Source organism: Mauremys reevesii, linkage group 5 (genome assembly GCF_016161935.1).
Source record: "Mauremys reevesii isolate NIE-2019 linkage group 5, ASM1616193v1, whole genome shotgun sequence".
In the NCBI taxonomy this organism is placed as follows: domain Eukaryota; kingdom Metazoa; phylum Chordata; order Testudines; family Geoemydidae; genus Mauremys; species Mauremys reevesii.
The window spans coordinates 80,291,134-80,305,828 of NC_052627.1; the positions used below are offsets into that span (position 1 = coordinate 80,291,134).

Genomic DNA, 14,695 nt, shown 5'->3' on the forward strand with positions numbered 1-14,695 from the left:
TGTAATGTCATGTAAAGTCTATTTATTCATGTCAGGACACTGGTGACATCATAGCAGAATTTTCAGAAGACTTCTCCATTCCTTGCTAACTTGGAATACTCAAAAGCTGGCCTCCTCCAGTGATCTGCCGCACACCATCTCTCTCTCTCCTCAGTGTTTGACCCACACTATGATGACCCACTACCATTCATTCCATGAAAACTTTCTCAAAGTTGTTTCCATTTCTCCAAAGTACGTAAGTTTGTGCCTGTTGATTTTCAATAGCAGAGTCCACTTCTCTCAAATAATATTTCCAACGTAAGTGTTCATCTTCTTTTCCATACAGGAGATACGCAAAAGTCTTTGCCAGTAACTCATCTCAAATGCTTAAATTTTCCACGATAGCAGCATTATTTACCTGAGTGTCACATCCATAAGTCGCTGAAGTTGTTTGCCATTCTTTAATTAAGAGTAAGCTTATACTTGGTGCATGTGCACTAGGGTGTATGTATGTGCATGTGCACCTACTTTAACAAAAAATGTGAGGTTAGGAACCCACATGAAATTGCAAGCTCTCACATATTTAAATGTTTCCATTAAAACGTTAGAGGGTCTTCAGTTTTCCTGTCAAAGCCCCAAGGATCTCTTCTACTCCACCTGTTACTATAATTTTGAGTATACTTAGAGGCCCTTTGCCACTCTTCAATTAGATGGTGTTGTCACTGTTGAATAACATAAGCCACTTCTTTCTTTAGAGGATAAGCATAGTGCCCACCTGAGGAGAAAGAGACTCAGCTTTTCTCCTCCTTCCTAAGCCCTCTCCTCTCTCTACCATTGCCACCACAATCCTCCAAGTCACACAGGCCCATAATCTGGGAAATATTTTTTGCCTCTGGTCTAACTAAATCTTTACACCTTTTCTTCCACAATACCTCAAAGATCCAGCCTTTTCTATCAACCCACACAGCTAAATCTCCCATCTTGACTACTACAACCTCCTCTCCAGTCTTCCTGAAATGTACCTTACTTCCCTTGGGTCCATTTTAAACACAATTGCTCAAGTCATTTTCCTGATCCATTGCCTGATCCATTGCCTAACCCCTCCACTGAGTCTCCACTGGATCTCCCAACTTCCCACCTTGAAAAAAGCATAAGCTTCTATCTCCCCTCCCCCCCAACATATCCACTATGGTATTTTATGTCATTCTTCTTATGTTGCCAAAAATGCCAGCCTTTATCATCATCCACTTATCTTCTCCCACAAGCACTTATGTTTTCTTCACTGCAATCCCTTGGAAATGGAACACAGTTCCCCAGCTAATTCACAAAGCAGCAAAATGTCCCCCTTTGAAATATCCTCAAGACCCATTTCTACTATGTTGCTTATGATAAATTCTCAACTGCTAACAGATAGGCAGGAGGCCAGCAATGATTACTGAGATTAAAACAGTTGCTTTATCTATATCTCTCTGTATATATTTCTTTAAAAAATCATCCAAGCCCTTCAAACCTAGAAACAAAGTGAGCACCCACAACCACAACCACACCTTCTCTTACCCTTGTCCTCCCTCCCCTACTACTTACATTTGTGTTGCATCAAATTGTTGCATCTTGTCTAAATTGAGATTATAAACTGTCAAGGGCAGCAGCAGCCTATGTGCAGCACCAAAAAGAATGGGGACACCAATTTAGATTGTAAGCTGTTTGGGGCAGGGTCTCTTTTTGATCTGTGTTTGTACAATGCTAGTCCCAGTTCATGACTGGAGCTCCTAGGGACTTCTACAATACAAATAAATAAATAAATAGACTGGGGCCTCTTGGCTCTAACAAAGTACAAATATGATTGCTACACCAGAACCAGAAAACAAACCTAGCTCTCTCACATGGCAATGCAAAGCACTAACTGCACCCTGAGGATGCCCATATGTTTAATTAGATCAGAGGTCACTGTACAGATGTAAAACCACAAATCATGTCTGTAAGCAAAGCACTTTTTTTTAAACCTTGTACCATTCCATAGCCATTGCCAGCACATTTAATTTTACTGCCCAGGAATAAAATCTTTTTTAAAAAAAATCTTTTAATTTTTAGTCTTCCTATATCCAGATTTCACCACGTAATCAGAAACACAAGAGCATTTTAGGCAGGCATTTCAGAAGAGCCCTGTGCTATGCAATTATTTATTTTTTTAAGGGAAAATTTTCAGCAGGGATCCCTTGTCCTTGGATAAGTCCTGAAAATACTACAAATGCCTATTAATACCATGCATGTCTAATTATTTGACCGTGGATCCTAGTCAGAAACATCCCTAGCTCGCTTATGTGCAAATATTTTTGTATGTAAAGAAACTGGTTTGGCAAGAGTCATTAAACCCATTCAGTAAAAATCTTTTTTGGGCATAGCAGATGGAAATGCTCAATTCACAACCTTGAAGTGTTCATAGGAAAGAATCTAATACTTAGAAGTCTTAAGTTTATTCAATTTAAGAATTCTGATGTATAAAAAGATAAAATACAGAGGTTTTTTCCTCACATAAATGGATGCAGGTAGTAAGTCAACACAGAGCAAGGACAGAGGCAGCCAGCAGCAAGGAACACTGTAGTAACCGTGCTGAGATGTATATGCCAGTTAATGATATATGAATTCTTTTCCTTGCCACACTAAACTTTGCATCACAAAATGAATGTTATAGTCTATACATATGGAGCACCTTCTAAAAGGAATCTAGGCAACTCACTATGCCATCTGATTTGCTTACCAGTGTTTTGAAGAAGAAAATACTTTACGACTGAACAGATTAATAGATTTTATATTTAATGTTAAATTTCATTGGGCAACATTAAATTTAATAAAATATATTTTAATATTGAGCCAGTATCAGCCAAAAGCTCTGAGATGCTAGATACGTTTTAGTACATACCTGAAGAAAAAACTTCCATCCATTTTTCAGAAGGTTGGAGCTTTAATTTGTTCATGGATTTCCTTTATTCTAAATTCTGTAGATATTTCCATCTTCCCTGCCTTTTAACAGTTTAATCCCTATAAGGCTGCCAAATAAGGAGGCTTCCCTGTAAACTACAACCATGAAAGCAGATGAGGGAGAAGAAAAAGCATAAGAATGTGATAGAGAGAGAGAGTGAGTAAATCAGTGCGGTTTGCTTTGGGAAATGTGTGTCCTCTTTCTGTGTTTTCTTTTACTTTTCTCTCCTCATGCTACTCTCAGTGAGCTGATCTGCCAGCTCAGCCTGAAATAGCCCAAGAGAATGTGTTTTTTACAGTGATGGTGTCATAAACAGATAGTTAAGGGTTAAAGTCTCTCTTTGGAGCTAAGGGAGTCCAGACATCTTAATCAAGTCCTCCCAGGTTTCTGCAATACTTTTCATCTATTCAGTCTAGTGAGTATTAGAAAGGCGTATTAGTATTATAAGTTTATTTCTACATTTGCAGTTGTGTGTTTTGCTGAAGGAATCTCTATTTCTATTGCTGTTACTTTGCTTTTACTGAGAAAGAAAGGGGGAGGGGGAATTCTCTCCAGGTTTGTAGGTTAGACTCTGTGTATTGTTCCATCCTGGTATTACAGAGATAGTGTACTTTCTTTTTGTTCTTTTAATAAATTCTTTTCTTTTCTTTGGACTTGGTTAATTCCTTCTCTTGTGGAAATTCAGGGGAAGGGGAGGGGGGAAGAGTGAGTTCCTCCTGGGTTTGATTCACGGAGTTGAATCGGTGTGTATCTCTCCGGAGTAGGCTAGGAGAGAGAGAGAGGGGGGAAGTGGGCTGCTTCCCTTTGTGTTGAGATTCAGGGAGATTGAATCTGTGTTCCCCAGGGAGAGTTTGGGGGAACAGGCAGTGTGTTATCCACTTTAAACGTAACTGGTGGCAGCAGGACCAGATATAGACTAGGATTAGTTTAGAGGAGCTCGTTCAGGTCCCCATCTTGGAACCCAAAAGCTCCAAGTGGGGGAGAAAACCTATGACAGATGGAAACTGAATTAATGTCTCAATGGTAGAGGACTGGATTTGAAAGTCATTGTAAAATCTGGATATACTTGCCTTGCCACCCTATTTAATTTTGATGGGGTGATCATGTTTCCTGCAAGCTATACCTCAAAGATACCTAAAGGGTCCTGACATAATCTCTGGTGTTCACATGTTATCAAGTTATGATACTGTATTGCAACTTGCAGGCACACTGTTATATTGTGATGGTTATACTCTGGCATGCAGCATTATGATGCCACAAAATAAACACAAACATGCCAAGACGGTCACGTTTGGCCAATAGCAGAAGCAGCTAAAAATGGTAACATCATGTAGGTTTTGAACAAGTTCCATCAGGTACCTTGCTTTTCCACTCCATTTAGTCTGTCAACTGCTTTGCACAGTATGCATAATGTATATAGAAGTTGTATGCAGAACTTTCCCCCCTAGAGCAGTAAATGGTTTTGACAGCATGAAGAAACTCTCTACTTACCACTTTGGCCAGCAGTAAACTAAATGTTTATCAATTCTATAAAGAGATCAAAAAGGTAATTGTTCTGTATTAAAGGCAGTTTTCACAGACATCTTTATAAGTTATGGCACAATCTGTGATTAAAAAGTTAAAAATTTAAGAAACTGTAAAAATACCAAGGTATAGCCATAGTCTTCAGATGAAATCTTGACTTTTTTTTAAACAGACTCATAGCTGATATATTTATTACACAGTACAAACATTCAAGCAGTGCTACTTTTGGTAGACATAAATACTGTGCATATTGTAGAAGAAGGAGACAGTTCTGATTTACACTTTAAATATCTATAATAAGTGACTGCTTTTAAAGCTTTGTGAATCACAAAAATATGAGGGCACTGATTTAGCAAAACACTTAAGCCTGTTCCGAAAGCTCACTGACTTCAAGGCGATTTAAGCATATAAATGTGAATAAGGATGGGATTATTCACATGCTTACATGTAAGCATGTGCTTTAGAACTTTGCTGAATTGGGGCCTAGGAAAGAATTATGCAATACAATAGATTTCTAACCCAGGGTTTGAAGCCAGTGGTCAGAAAGCAGATTTTTTCTCTTGCACGTAGCTTGCTGGACAAACAGCTAAAACAGTTATCTTAAAGTTTAGACATTTTTTCTAATTGCTGTGGGTACTGGAAAAGAAATTTCAACCCTGCAGTTTTGCAACAGGGCCAATTGAAAGATATTTTTATGCTTTCTGCTTTGCCAAGCATTTTATACACACTATTTCCTTTTCTTAATCCATTCCAAAAAATGTCCACTCCAAATATTTTTTCCCATACCTAGCCACATGATGGTGTTCCTTTTCTAAGAATAAATAAATTATTTCAGTTTATAAAAATGCCACTCACGCTATTTGACATGAACATATCTTTATATAGTAAAAGCACCCAAAGCATTCTCTCCGGTACGTTGTTACAAAGGGGCAGACTTATTAGGTGGGAACCTATTAAGTGAGATTTTCCTACACATCTGATTGGTCATAGATACTGAAATTCCCAAAGGAAATCACAAGATTGTTATCCTTCTTTCTCCATCTTTCTAAATGAGAATTCATTCTTATCTTAGACTTAATAATACATTGGCTATAATTGCTTATGCAAGGGAACCCTATTAGTATGATACTGTATTTGCATATTCAGCTGGAGTCAGTTTCTAATACTCTGACAGCTGAATCCTCTGTAACAGGGGGTGGGGTGGGAGTGTGAGCTTGCAAATTAGCTGTCAAGTTTAATAAAAAGAGAATAATTAGCCAAAAAAGCTGGCAGCTACCATACCTAGTGCATTACTGAGCTTGCCTCAAGGTAAAGTTCAAATTCTGAGGAACACTGAAACAGTATTGCACTTTGCCACAAATATAATAAGCTAGGCAAGCAAAATGTTAAATAATAAAAAAGCAGGCCCTGATGCAACTCTGAAATTAAAATGCTGTACACAGGCAAGATGTTCCTTTTCTTTGAAAGCAATAAAAATGCTATGTCTTAAATGTGAGACATTTCCTGTAAAGCTCCGCAATAAATTAATGTTTGGCACTTGGTTCTGAAAACCACTGAAGATTTAACCTAATAAACAATGTATAAAAACTGACACTTTGTATAATTGTTGGCCATTTGCGATGTGCTCATAACTATTCTATGATGATAATCAAAAGAATTACTATTGCATTTGGATAAATATTTAAACTACACAAGAAATAAAAGGAAAGATATATTAAATTTTATTTGACTTCTTATATTAGTGTAATTTTGCTTACAGGCCCCTGTATACACACAAACCCTTCCCCTACTAGTTTGCATGCTTCTACCTCAAATCCCTTTTCTTTGCACAGTACATTAGAGATTAAATTTATGGTAATTGAAACAAAAAACAACAACCCCCCCCCCCAACCTACACATGCAGACGAGGGTGACTGGCTGTTCTAAAGAGCTCGCTCACACACACACTCACCGTTTCACCTCACAAACAAAAACCCAAAGAAATCAAACTATCGGAAACATCAAAGAAGCCCCCACATCAGTGACCAAATGAGAAGCCTGCTGTTGAAGGATGGTTTGCTAACATCCAGCATTTTCTCTGCCTTCAAGAAACTGTGCATGCTAAAACTGTTTTTTGACCCATTCCCTTTTATTCAGCTTCATAATTCTGTCCTTTTCCTGATATGGGAGGTAGTCATGACTCATATCTTTAAATGCCAGGCACTGGAGACACTTACTGTATGCTGATTGAAGTCATTTGGGCTTAAAAGAAAAAAAAAAGTTAGCTGTATCCATTTCCTTAGCTACGATGAGCAAGCATCCTGATGGGTGTAAGAACAGGAGAAACAAACTTTATCCTCTGCAATGGGTTCAGTAACAGCACTTATAAAATATAGATGGTAGAAAACTGAAGCCCTTGACAGAACTACCAGTCAGCATGCAATGCAATACACCTCTACCTCGATATAACGCTGTCCTTGGGAGCCAAAAAAATCTTACCGCGTTATAGGTGAAACCGCGTTATATCGAACTTGCTTTGATCCACTGGAGTGCGCGGCCCCGCCCCGCCCCCTGGAGCACTGCTTAACCGCATTATATCAGAATTCATGTTATATTGGGTTGTGTTATATCCGGGTAAAAGTGTATTTGCAGGTGTAATGCACAGACATACAACACAGATGCTGTGTACACGTATTTTATGTAGACAAGCAGAGACTATATAATCTATTTTAACACACAGTGGAGAGCAAAATACATGTGCTTAATTCAAGAGGGCAGGGATAGCTCAGTGGTTTGAGCATTGGCCTGCTAAACCCAGGGTTGTGAGTCCTTGAGGCGGCCACTTAGGGATCTGGGGCAAAAATCAGTACTTGGTCCTGCTAGTGAAGGCAAGGGGCTGGACTCAATGACCTTTCAAGGTCCCTTCCAGTTCTAGGAGATAAATAAATAATTGGAGACATACCTAAGAAAGAAAAAGAAACTCTGCTTATAATATGACATCATAATAATAGGTAATGTACAGGGCTGCAGTTTTCAGCTTTCTATGAGGAAAGCTCCTTATGCTACACATACTTCTGCTTTTTACACACACAGACTTGGAAATTTGTGACCGTCAGGTGGGTTTTAGGTTTATGAAAGGAACTGAAGGGAATAAATAAAAATGCCAAGTTCTGATGAAGAACATTTGCAGAAACAAATTAAATCTAGAACACGAAAACTGAAAACAACAAGCAGGCAAAGAATTCAAGCAAAGCTCTTTTCAATGGTAACAAAGTTTATGGAAATAGTTACCAAGAAGAATTAGGAAGCACATCAAGCAATTTTAAGTGAATTTCTCCTTATAAAGAGAAGTGCACATTAATGGTCACATCTGCTATCAAACTCCATACTGCCAGTGAAAACAAGTGTAATTTTGTACAAAAATAAATGGTAGGATAAAGTGTATAGATTGAGATTTGAAAAGCCTCCTAGGAAATCTGGATACATAATTCCCATTGATTTTAAGGGACAGGACATTTAAGTCACTTAAGACAGCTTTGTAAAACCTCAGCACCAGAATCCTATCCACCACAGGATATCTGTGGTCATGCATATTGAGGAAGGTCACAGATACTGGGGATCCATTTATCTTCAGGCATAATTTTACTGAAGTTAATGGAGACAGGTTAGCCTGTACAACAGAACAAAAAGAAACATTAAATATGCAAAAATCTTCATTAATATAGAATTACGGGTGCCCGGTGATTGCTCATGCTCTTCCGGAATGTTATGCTCAGCGAAACTCAAACTTCCTAAAACCAGGAAATACATCGCTAAGGAAAACGTACATGCAGCTTTAACTCTGTCCCCCTGGAGCTCGCAATAGCCACAGGAAATTATCCATACACACTTTCGTTGGATTCATTGTGTTGGGGTAGCTGTACTGAATGGTGGAGAAATAAGTTGGAGTACCTTGGAAGAGCTGTGATTATGATAGAAGCTGATCTGGGTCCCCACATGGGTGTTATCAAAGGAAGAGGTGCATGTGTACCTTGAGGTTCTAGTCTCCATCATTCCAATACAGAATTGTGTAGGCTGTTTCAACAGCAGGGCACTGAGGTCTTCTTGCCCTGGGTACTGTTAACTGTTAACTTGAAAAGTCTGTGGCTTTAATGATGGGTAGGGGAAAATATAGGTTTAGATGGTTTGCTGTGTGCTGACGTGAAGGGTTTAAAAGGATATGAAGTGGTTGTTGGAGTAATCTGACAGGGGAGTAGGCTCAGTGTTTGAGCATAGGGTAGGTGCAGGTAGCATTTGTTCATTACAGTGAAAGGTACAGCCCTAGTATGTGTGTAATGGGTGTTTTGGGGCATCACTTGAAGAGGGCAGAATTAAGGTTGTGTTGGTGTTTACCTTAACTCTGCATTCCCTGGTTTTCACAAGTCTGGGTTTTGCTGAACTCAACATTCTGGAAGTGCACGAGTTATTACCAGGCAACCTTAACTCTGTGCTAATGACTTTTTTTTGCCATTTAATTTCCTCGTTTTTTAAGCAAAAAGAGAAATGTTTGTTGGTAGGAGCTAATGGTTATTTCGGCAGTTGTAGACCTCACCTACATTTGGAATTGATACATTACCGTAACTAGGTAATAATCAATAGACCTAGCTTTAATATAGTGCTTTTCATAAGTAGATCTCAAAGAACTTTACAACATTATCCCCTTTTAGAGATGGTAAACTAAGGCACAGAGAGGTGAAGTGACTTGTCCAAGGTCACCCAGCATGCTAGGTTCTGCTAGGAATAGTCTCAGTCCAATGGGCTTTCCACTAGGCCACAGGGTTGCTATGTGATTCCTCAATGCTCCTCCCATCTCCTGTAACTTTTGTTCTAGTGGAATGGGGATGATGTCATGCTTTGAGATGTTTGCAATGTGTTTTGACAATTTTATTACCTGGGTATTACAATAACTCTAAGCGTATAAGAGAAGACTGCTGTGTCTGTCTGCTCCTCCACTCCCTGCCCCAACATTTAGCCACCCCCACCAACATTTCTAGCTCCCTCTCCTCTTCCCATCCCATTAAGCCATTAATTGGCACCGTACAAGCCACTTCCGCTACCCATAACCAATTGGAGTCCTGCCTCTCCTCAGCCAGACTTCCCCAGCCATGCCCCACATCCACCCTGTCTGCCTCTCCTCCAAACCTGGTCCCTCCCACACACACTGTTCAGTCATCCCCACCGAACAGGGGTGATGTGTGTCTTAACTACTCATTTTCTGGATTTCAGATGTTGAAATCTGTGTTACTTTCATTCCCTCTCACCCCAGATCCCAGCTCTCATGGAGGGACAGGGAGAAGAGCTCAGGCACCCCCAGAGGAGCAGGGTACCCCAGAACCCAGCCCACACAGGGAAGGGGAAAGTTCAGAGCTGACAGTCCTCCCCTCTTAAACCTTCAACTTCTTCTGCTGCACCTCACATTCTTCAATCCCTTCTGTCTCTTCCTCTCCCATTCCCCCAGCGCAGAAGGGAGGAGAAGAGAACATGTCAACAAGCTCCATGCTTCCTGCACACCACATCTCCTAATCCTGGGCTTGGATTTCTCTCTCACACGTTCTTCTAGCTGGATCATACAACACTTAGGAATTCCTCCCCGCACTGGGAATGAAGGAACTGCCATACGGCAGGAGACAGACATGTATACTGATCTCAATTAGCAAGTGGGAAGTGTAAAAATATATAGAGTTACATGTTGAGAAGCACCTCTCCCGTGACCAATCACGGGAGAGTATGGGAACTCCTGATCCTAACTACCAAGAAGGTTCCTTCATTCCCCTCACTTTTTTTTTTTTTTTTTTTTTAAAAGGTGAGGGTATACAGGGTAGGATTTGATTTTAACCCTCTAGGCCATGCCTAATTGTCCCTAGATAAGCACCAGTGTTTGGGCTCCCAATTGTCCTGCCAATATGTCCAGTGGAGACCTCTAGTTACATTTTCATAAAGGCCGAGAGCCTACATTTTTACTGAGATTGTGGCACCGCTGTTGGTGAGGGAGATCATTTTCTCCTCCACAAAAAATATCAACTAGAAAATGGACTAAGACCACAAACATATAGTTAAACATACATAACTTTCAACTCTCCATAATACAGCTGTCAGATATTAGCAACTTCTGTCTCTTAATGCTGTGGGACAGATTTCAACTAGGGCACTCCATTAATAGAAGTTATGCATGTGATTATAAAACATATCCACACACTTGTAAAGATGGCAAACAATTAAAATCTTCAGGGGTGGAAAGAATCTATACCACGGCCTATACACTAAATTTTGCATTAGGGCTTCTGATTTCACTAAAAATATAAAGTCATACGCAGCAAGAAAGCTCTCTAAACATTTGCAGATATTCAGGAGCACTAGTTATTTCAGTATGTGGAATAAATTATGCTCAAGACATTTACTCCACATATGTTAGTTTCAGATGGTAGAATGTGAAGATTTTATATATTCTGTAAAATCTTACTTTTTGATTTAAATACCAATTTTTGAGAGGAATATGCCAACATAAGGATTCAAGATATACAGATCTGGTCTAAGGCATCTTTTTAGTGCAGGGCAGAATCCAGACAGGAATAACTGGTCACCATACAGCCTTCTGTCAGTTACTCAAACACATGCATTATTTCACTTTTAGAGATACACAGGGCAGATCACAAAGAAAAGTTGAACCCCTGTGCAGAAGCTACCAAGGAGTCACACATTTTAAATGACAGCAGAAAACTGGACATTATGCCTGTGGCTTATGATGACTCTTTGACAAACTCTAGTTTCAATACATACAGTATATCATTTAGAACACAATCCTAAAAGTATGAAGGGAAATAGAGACAAAGACTAAATAAACATAGATATTTGGTCTTGTGGTAAATTTTATGAGTGTGATCTACTGCTCAGAGAAGGAGACTAAGTCAGAAACTTTGGGTTCTATTCCTGGCTCTGTTACTGACCGACTCTATGAACTGGGCACGTAAAATAAAATGCTAATATCCTCCATTTACCTAAAGTACCTTTAACATGCGTATGCTACAATTGACCTTACAGAGACATTGTGAGTTTAAAATGATATAAATAAAACATTTTGAAATTTTCAGATGAATGGCCCTATAGAAGTGTATTAATTTAATTAATGCAATATTAATAGTCCTTAGAGATCTTCTGTGATACCAATATCACAGAAGTTGAGGTATTTTCATAAACTTTATTTACTTTAAACTTAGTATTTAATCCCTGTTATTGCACTGTCCTGTCTTTCTGATTATAAGGCTTACATTTAAAAAAGGCTAGGGATAAAATTTTCCAAAGCACTTCAGTGATTTGCTGAAGTACCTAAGCTTCTTAAATACCTAACTCACTTTTTAAATGGGGTTTTGGCTCCTAAGTCACTTAGGCGGTTTTGACAATTTCAACCTGGGTCACTAATTTCAAAATGGAAAAAATTAATATTTCACTTCTTATAATCTGAATACTTCAAAGATGTTGAACTATTTACCATAAAGATTCAGAAAATAAAAATACAACAGTTAGAAATCACCATTTTTCATATGTCAAACATTACTTCAGTTAAAATAGAAAACAGTCTTAACTTAAGAGCGGATCAAAATCATTTTACCAGAGAAGTGTAAGAATCCTTTAAATGGAAATATACCTCACTTCAGTCAGTCTTCATCGAGTGCCTTACTGTACTTTATTTCCTAATCCATTCCTGATGTTTTCATTTAGCTCTAGAAATTATTTTAAGAGCCAAAATAAACCTCTGTTTCTACACCATGTATGCTACTGAATTATGTTTTATTCCAAAACAAATTTAAGCCAGGCAATATACACATTTTAAGAGTGATCGATTGGTCATTTTACTTTTCAGCTTCTATGTATTTGTATGTCTGGGAGGATAACACTTTTGGAACCATGCTGGATTAGACATTCTACTGACTCCTTATCCACTATGCTGTACTAATCTTGCAGCACAAAGTATGTCAAGGTCACATAGATGGAACCCTTAAACTGGCATGCAGAGATTGATGATCAGCCATGTTCAATAGCATGGCAATACACCACAAATACCTAGTTAATGAAAAATTAGCTTTAAAATCAGATGCTGTTTCTGGATTGCACAAAAATAGAGGAACAAACCTTTAACCCATTTCATAACAGCATTTTCTGTTGTCTTTAATATTTTGTACAGTGGTTAATTTGTAATTCAGTTATTTGTTCTTCTGTAACCAGAATATTCAGGTTTAAATTATAAAACTTGTGGTGCATCTTGTAGGGTTTGCATACACGGAAAGATAATCTGGAGTAAAATAGGGTATACATTTAAAGCAGATTATTCCTGGTTAACTATGTGGGGATGTTCTTATTCCAGAAAAAGAGTGCTTTATACCAAATTAGCTGAATCCCATAGGCCTTTTTTCTGGACTAATCATGAACCGTTAATCAGGAACAGCTACTCCAGAATAACTCCTCCTGTAGGCAAGGGCCAAGATATTATTTTAGGTCTAAATCTTCAAAGCAATCTCCATCCACCCTCCATTTTAGTGTGAACAATTTCACATATGCAATCACTTATTTGTGTTCTGTTTTTCACATAAGCAACAGTGCGCACAAGTGATAAAATTTATCTACACAAAATCCATTTACATGTTTAATCTGTAAAAATGAATAGGAATTTACTTATTTATATGCTATTGTTATGAGTTGGGTAAAACTCACAGGGGAGGGATAGCTCAGTGGTTTGAGCATTGGCCTGCTAAACCCAGGGTTATGAGCTCAATCCTTGAGGGGGCCACTTAGGGATCTGGGGCAAAAATTGGTCCTGCTAATGAAGGCAGGGGGCTGGACTCGATGACCTTTCAAGGTCCCTTCTAGTTCTAGGAGATTGGTATATCTCTATTATTATTTATTCTGGAATTAGGACTAAAGTGCGTGTAAACCAGGTATGTCAGGGGGAGGTCCATCCTAAACAAAGGAATGTGTGTTAACCTCAATTTACATATAAGCAGGAAACAGGACCATCAAGACAGCAGAGGGAGGAGATGGCAGGAAACAGAATAATTTGCATTTCAGCAAGCTGGAGAAGAAAGAACATGGAACAGGTTGCCTTCCCCACAGCTTGAATAAACTTTCATTTGAGAGGTAACCTTCAAAAGAATCCATTTCATAGGCTTACTGGTTTATAAAGACAAGGAGATGAACCTCAAATGATAAGAAACTGAATCAACTGATTGTATGCAGTATTACTGTGTATGGAGTGAGGTCTTTTCTGAAAGCTAATGACACACTGGTGATTAATATCACTGTGAAATGTATATATTAACACTATATGAGGAAATATGGATACTTAATATTATATTTTAAAGTCTGTGGCCATACGAGGAGAAACAGGTTCCTTCCTGGACAGGAGAGAATTTACCTCTCTCATGCAAATTAAGCATGGTGGAATCAAAATGATGGAAGTTCCATTTATATATAGGTGGGATAGGAAGCCCACAGGAAGACAAGAACAGCATAAGATCATCCCACCTCTTGAAACAAAGTGAACTTTGGAAGATATAAGTGAGGATAGAAGCCATCATTGGCATTCATCACTAGATAAACACAAGAGACTAGAGCTCTTGCCAGCTCAGAAAGATGGATCCTTCAACCAAGGGGGGGGGGGGGAAGGAGTTGAAGAGAAATATCTTAAAACAAAGCCTGTACCTTGCTAGATTATGTTTTAGACTTTCAAATGCAGGTTTTCACTTTTATTTGCTTGTAACCCTTCCTAACTTTATTCCTTTAACTTGGCATCACTTAACCTATGTCCTATTGTTAATAAATTTGTTTGACTAGTAATTTAAAGCACCAGTGCTGAGTCTGAATTAAAGTGAATGTTAACTTCAGTTAATAGGGAAAGCTGGTGTATTTTGTGTCTTTAAAGGGAACAAACAAACCTTATTTCCCTGAACTGTCCAGGAGAGGGCTGGACATTACAGAGCACATGGTTTTGGGAAAACTCGGGACTGGAAATGTGTTGGGGTTACCCTCTAAGTAGTAACCAAGGCTGGTGGAAGCCAGAGATGAGCTGTAGACAGGCTGCTGGGGTCTGGCAGTCCTGATTCAGCAGTTATAACCACAGACACTCAGGGTGTGACCTGCATGCTTGTAGGCTGGATGAAAGCATCCAGGTTGGGGGGCTACAGTAGCAAGGCATTGTAAGGC

General features: G+C 38.9%; 1 protein-coding gene across 6 annotated transcripts in view; it reads right to left on the minus strand.

Moving 5' to 3' along the window:
- SORBS2 (sorbin and SH3 domain containing 2) overlaps positions 1 to 14,695 on the minus strand; it is a 434,202-nt gene that overhangs the window by 191,254 nt on the left and 228,253 nt on the right. The window lies entirely within an intron of this gene.